Consider the following 7,164-nt stretch of genomic DNA (forward strand, 5'->3'; position numbering starts at 1 on the left):
CTACTTGGGAGGCTGAGGCAGGAGAATTGATTGAACCTGGGAGGCGGAGGTTGCAGTGAGCTGAGGTCATGCCACTGTACTCTAGCCTGGGTAACAGAGCGAGACTCCATCTCAAAACAAGCAAACATACAAGCAAACAAATAAATATACAGTAGTGTACTTGAAAGCGGAAAAATGTTTCTTAATCCCCCCGGAGGGCTTTGGATAGGTGACTATGTCATACATACTCTTCTATGTCCCTCAGTAAATATACCCCGGAAGGGAATGCCCCCTCTAGAGGTCAACTCCAGAGACTATACGGAGAATGGTGCCCTTACGAGCTGGAGAACATGGCAGCCCTAGAAGGCATTCAATAATAATTTCTTTTTTCTTTTTGCGATAGGATCTTGCTCTGTCACTCAGGCTGGAGTGCAGTGACACGATCATGGCTCACTGTAGCCTTGACATTCCAGGCCCAAGTGATCCTCCTACCTCAGCATAAGTTTCTTTTTCTTTTTCTTTTTTTTTAATTTGTAGAGACAGAGTCTCCCTGTGTTACGCAGGCTGGTCTCAAACTCTTAGACTTGAGCCATCTTCCCCCTTGGCCTCCCAAAGTGCTGGGATTACAAGCATGAGTCACCGTGCCCAGCCAATAATGATGTTTTGAATGAAGGAATGAATGAATTAACAGGTCCATCTCTGGAAACAAAGGCAGAAGAGGTTGACAAAAGCCATTTTTGCAACCAGGACCTTTATTATAATATTAGTCTAAACAGTGGAGCCCATAAATAAGCATGACAATGCTATATTTACCATATCAGACACCCTTGAAAATGTGCGTCCGCAGACAGATCAGCTAAGAAAGAATAATTCTACATACAATCACTTGCAGATATGTTTCCTGATGGAAATACCAGGGACAAAGCTAACGTCAATATCAAGTCCAGAAAATGATTTTTGAATGTTGGTAGTTTCCCTCTTCACATTCTGCTCTCTTCACTCTCCTATCCCTGAAGCACAGATGCTGTCCTTTAGTTTGAGTAAGTAAGAAGTGCCAGTGAGTCATATTAGCTATTTTTAATGCACAGACATGTGAGGGATCTGTTTGATGGAGGACTTGCTTGCCAGCAATTGAGTTTAAGAAAGACCAGGGCTTCAAGCCAGATTCTGGAGTGAGGCAGAAATGGGGACTAGACAGAAAAGATTGTAGGCTTTTCAGACTAGAACTGAGAAAGTGCAGATGCAAAACTAGGGTTTAATTTGAGGAGTCATTTAGAGTAGGTGTTGATTTAGGAAGATCTAAAAGACGTAGAATTAATGGAAAGGTTAATGATGGGCCTCTTGAAGTGAGCGAATGATGACAGATTATGGGATACACTTAGCTCCTAATTATTATGTATTTTAATACCTAGGTGCTATAAAGTGGTAACTAAAAATAAATGGTCATATATTTTTAAATAGTAGATTTCTTCCCTTCCCTAAATTTTTAACCTTGTTTCATGAACACAAACCTAATTGTAAAGGTAAAGGAACCTCACACCAAGCAGCAGACAAAGAGACTGTATTAATTCTTTGGTTCACAAGTAGGGAAGTATTGATTGAGATTAGAGAATTATTTGTTTGCTTATGTACGGTATTAATTTATATATTTGGTTTCTTGCCTTACAGATAATTTAGGCAGAAATGGCAGCTACCTACCTTAAGACAACAAACCCACAATCTATAACATTCTCCCACCCAGCAATCTCACATACCTGGAACCCAGATGGGAAACTAGAATAACCCCCCAAACCTTTACCCATATAAATAGGCGTTATAACATTCATGCATTAAGTCAGTCAGTACTTTTCAACCGTAATAAACCACTCGAGCCCTTGCTCATTATTTGTTTACTTTAATTTTAGACATAATGATAATAAGCTTGGTTATCAGGGTTTATTTAGCCCAGAGGAGACCACAGGAGCACATGGCTGCACATTGCCTTGGCGTGAACACTTATACAAGGCTTTTCACATCCATCATTAGCTGCTCAAGGCAGACACAGCAATAGCATCAAGAAGTGTCAGTTGAGTGCCTGACAGCCCCAAGAAGACAGAATAATTCTAAACAGTAGGCAGATAAACCACAAAAATAGACTAGTCTGTAGCCATGGTTAGGAAGAAAGAGAAAGACATATGTCACTATTTTCAGATGGCATCTCTATCCAGACTCAGAACCCCACGAGCATAAAGAGGTTGTCCAGTCCAGGCTCCTGGTTAGCACACAGTTCACATCAACAGTTCTCTTTTGGGTGGTCAGACAGTTCTGCTGATGTTTTGGCAAGGAATCTGTGATGATTAATTTTATATGTGATACATTTTCTTTTCTTTTTTTTTTTTTTTTTTTTACCAACACTCCTGATTTGGAACGGATTTTTTTTTTTTTTTTGAGACAGGCTTTCACTCAGTAACCCAGGCTGGACTGCAGTAGCATAATCACAGCTCTCTGTAGCCTCAATCTCCCAGGCTCAAGCAATCCTTCCATCTCAGCCTCCCTAATAGCAGGGACTACAGGTGTGCACCACCACCCCCTGCTAATTTTTATATCTCTTTGTAGAAATGGTGTTCCTCCTTGTTGTCGAAGCTGGTCTTGAACCCCTGGGCTCAAGCAATCTACCTGTCTCAGCCTCCCAAAATGTTGGGATTGCAGGTGTGAGCTACTGTACTGGGCTAATTTTACTTTCTATAACTTGGCTGGATCATGATAACCAGATATGTGATCAAACATTATTCTGAATGTTTCTGTGAGCATGTTTGTGGATGATACTGACATTCAAGCTGGTGGACTTTGAATGAAACAGGTTACTATTCCTTTTTTTATTTGTGAGACAGGCTGATTTGGTTTGGCTTTGTGTCCCCACTCAAATCTCATCTCCAACTGTAATCCCACATGTTGAGGGTGGGACCTGGTAGGAGGTGATTGGATCATGGTGGTGGTTTCCCCCATGCTGTTCTTGTGATAGTGAGTTCTCGTGAGATCTGATGGTTTAAAAGTGTGGCACTTCCTCTCGTTCTCTGTCTCTCCTGCCACCTTATGAGGAAGGTGCTTGCTTCTCCTTTACCTTCCACCATGATTGTAAGTTTCCTGAGATCTCCCCAGCCATGCAGAACTGTGAGTCAATTAAACCTCTTTTCTTTATAAAATATGCAGTCCCAGGTAGTTCTTTCTCCACACCCACCCCCTCTCCCGCCCACACACACACACACCCTCTCAGACAGAGTCTTGCTCTGTTGCCCAGGGTGTAATGCAGTGGCGTGATCTCAGCTCACTGCAACCTCCACCTCCCAGGTTCAAGCAATTCTCTTGCCTCAGCCTCCTGAGTAAGTGGGATTACAGGAGCATGCCACCACACCCGGCTAATTTTTGTATTTGTATTTGTATTTTCTTTTCTTTTCTTTATTTATTTTTTGAAATGGAGTCTTGCTCTGTGACCCAGGCTGGAGTGGAGTGGTGCGATCTCGGCTCACTGCAAACTCCACCTCCCGGGTTTACGCCATTCTCCTGCCTCAGCCTCCCGAGCAGCTGGGACTACAGGCGCCCGCCACTACACCCAGCTAATTTTTTGTACTTTTAGTAGAGGACGGAGTTTCACCGTGTTAGCCAGGATGGTCTCGATCTCCTGACCTTGTGATCTGCCTGCCTTGGCCTCCCAAAGTGCTGGGATTACAGGCATGAGCCACCACGCCCAGCCAATTTTTGTATTTTTAGTAGAGACGGGGTTTCACCATGTTGGCCAGGCTGGTCTTGAACTGCTGACTTCATGATCTGCCCATCTTGGCCTCCCAAAGTGCTGGGATTACAGGCATGAGCCACTGCGCCCAGCCCCAGGTAGTTCTTTATAGCAGTGTGAAGATGGACTGATACACAGGGGCTCTTACTCTGTTACCCACGCTGGAGTGCAGTGGCACAATCTCAGCTCACTGCAGCTGCGACCTCCTGGAATCAAGCGATCCTCCCACCTCAGCCTTGTAAGTAGCTGGGACCACAGGCATGTGCCTCCATGCCCAGCTAAATTTTGTATTTTTTGTAGAGATGGGGTTTTGCCACGTTGCCCAGGATGGTCTCGAACTCCTGAGCTCAAGGGATTCACCTGCCTTGGCCTCCCAAAATACTGGAATTACAGGTGTGAGCCATCAAGCCTGGCCCAGATTACTCTTCCTAATGTGGGTGAGTCTCATCCAATCAGTTGTCGGCTTGAATAGAACGAGCTCCCTGCCACACAAGGGAATCTGTAGCAGATGACCTTGGGACTTGAACTGCAACATCAACTCTTTCCTGGGTGTTCAGCCAGCTGATCTCCTCTGCAGATTTTGGACTTGCCAACCTCCATAATTGTGTAAGCCAATTTCTTTTTTTTTTTTTTTTTTTTGAGACGGAGTCTCGCTCTGTTGCCCAGGCTGGAGTGCTGTGGCCGGATCTCAGCTCACTGCAAGCTCCGCCTCCCGGGTTCCCGCCATTCTCCTGTCTCAGCCTCCCGAGTAGCTGGGACTACAGGCGCCCGCCACCTCGCCCGGCTAGTTTTTTGTATTTTTTAGTAGAGACGGGGTTTCACCGTGTTAGCCAGGGTGGTCTCGATCTCCTGACCTCGTGATCCACCCATCTCGGCCTCCCAAAGTGCTGGGATTACAGGCTTGAGCCACCGCGCCCGGCCAAGCCAATTTCTTATAAACAAGTTACCTTATGTATACACACATCCTATTGATTCTGTTTCTCTGGAGAACCCTGCCTAATACAAAAATCCCTTTCCAAATTAGGACATGATACATTGCATAGCTCTGGACGTATCATTAAGTAAAAATTCATACTGAAAAAAAATGTTCTTTGTAGCATTATTTATAATAGCAACAAATTGAAATTAGCCTAGATATACATCAATAAGGAATTGAATAAATGAATTATAAAACTACTGTGACTCCATAGAAAGCTATTGAGATACAACTGTATAAAATGGTGGTGGTGATATAAAAACATAACCAAGGTGGATTGTTAGAGGAAAAAATGCAATTTGTAGTGAAGTACACATAATCGGATCCCACTTATGTAGAAATTTATATAGTTGGAAAATAGTACAATAAAAATAGCTAACACTTACTGAGGGCTTCCTATGTGCATTCACTTCATTCATTCAATTCAACAAAGATTTATTGCATGCTGTGCTGGGTAAATTACACTCAGCAGTAAATTACACCAGTGGTTTTGCCCCCAGAGGACATTTGGCCATGTCTATAAATATTTTTTGTTGTAGGTAGAAGTGGGCAGAAGCCAGAGATGCTGCTACACAACCCACAGTGCGCAGGACACCAGCCCCTCTTTCCACTGCTGGAAATTACTCAGTAGTACAGAGGTTGAAAAACCCTAAATCAGGCCGGGCGCGGTGGCTCACGCCTGTAATCCCAGCACTTTGGGAGGCTGAGATGGGCGGATCACAAGGTCAGGAGATAGAGACCATCCTGGCTAACACGGTGAAACCCCGTCTCTACTAAAAATAAAATAAAAAAAAAAGTGTGTCCATCTCTTCCTTATATGAACTATTGTGAAGACTAGGGATAAAGTTAGTAAAGAGCCTGGATCTATCTGAAACACTCTTGTGAAGTGTTAACTATTATTTTTACTGTTTTCACCCATATTCTCGCATATGTTTAGTGTCTTACAGGAAGAGGTTAAAAAGTGAAGGGGTGGGGGCAATAGGGAGCAGGGAGAATATAGTAAAGGTAATAAATAGAAGATAGGAAAGGGTAGTCCAAAAACAAGTGTCGGTTCCAGAACTTGCTTCCTAGTAAAGCAAGGTCCTCAGGCCATCTTTTCTGAACTTTGATTCCACCATATTTTCAGTTTGTGAACAGTGATTTAAATCAGTCCATTTTAGCTGTCAAACTCATACCATTTGAGAAGATTCATAACCCCAGAGAGAACTCTTAGAAAGGAGGGATTAACATGGCAAACACATGCGCAAACTCCAGATGGCTGAGCTGAGACATGCTTGGGGAAAGTCTCTCTCCTGACTGGGGAGGAAATGTTATATGGGAGGAAAACTAGAGTCTTTTGTGATAAAGGACGGTCAGTCATAGGGTCACAAAGCCTGTCCTATAAATCATTCAACTTAAAAAGCATTTGGGACCCACGAAAAGTTTTTTTGTATGTTTTTCAGACGAAGTTTCGCTCATTGTTGCTGAGGCAGGACTACAAATGGCTCACTGCGCCCGGCCCAAAACCAAGTAACGTACTGCATGGGCCGGGAATCGAACCCGGGCCTCCCGCGTGGCAGGCGAGAATTCTACCACTGAACCACCCATGCACCAACCCAGATGTTGCGGAAAAGCAATGACATCATCGGAACGTGACTAGAAGATGCTCTTTGTAGCTAGAAAGATAATAGATAAGGGAGAAAGAAGATGATAATATTTTGGTCACTTGGCTGGGCATGGTGGCTCATGCCTGTAATCTCAGCACTTTGGGAGGCCGAGTGGGGAGGATTGCTTGAGCCCAGGAGTTCGAGACCAGCCTGGGCAACACAGGAGACTCTTGTCTCTACAAAAAACTGAAAAAAAAAAAAAAAAAAAGGAAGAAGAGAAAATGAGCCAGGCATGGTGGCAACGCGTGCCTGTAGTCCTAGCTACTCAGGAGCCTGAGGAGGGAAGATTGCTTGAGCCTGGGGGGTCAAGGCTGCAGTGAGCTGTGGTCATGCCACTTGCACGCCAATCTAGGTGACAGAGTGAGATTCTGCCTCAAAAGAGTGAAATTCTGCCTCAACAACAACAAAAAAGTTGGTCACTTGAAGTACTGCTACTTACTGATTCATGATACAATTAAATGTTGCCTCTCCAGATTGTTTGGGGGAATTGGGGTTTTTTTTGGAGAATAAAGTGCTCCAGATAGCTGTGTGACTACCTCCTGAATAAACACCAATTTTTAAAAAAAAAAATGAATTCATTTATATGAAAATATAAATTGAATTAAATGCTATTTATATTAAATGCTTTCCTGTCTTCTTAAGTAGAATGTGCTCAATAATACCTTACTCAGTAGAGTAAGGTATTAGGTGCAGAGGACTCAGCACCGTGATAGCCATTGCGGATTACTGCAGTAGTGAACTGTGATTCAGTGATGTGGGACACACTGTCAAGGAAGTGAATACAATAAGAGCTC

At 43.6% G+C, this 7,164-nt stretch overlaps 1 non-coding gene across 1 annotated transcript; it reads right to left on the reverse strand.

Annotated features, from left to right (window-relative positions):
• Nucleotides 1-6,242: 6,242 nt before the first annotated feature.
• TRNAG-GCC lies at nt 6,243-6,313 on the reverse strand. The gene has a single exon. It is a non-coding gene; the product is annotated as a tRNA-Gly (tRNA).
• Between the last annotated feature and the right edge of the window lie 851 nt (nt 6,314-7,164).

This window comes from Theropithecus gelada, chromosome 3 (genome assembly GCF_003255815.1).
Source record: "Theropithecus gelada isolate Dixy chromosome 3, Tgel_1.0, whole genome shotgun sequence".
NCBI lineage: Eukaryota > Metazoa > Chordata > Mammalia > Primates > Cercopithecidae > Theropithecus > Theropithecus gelada.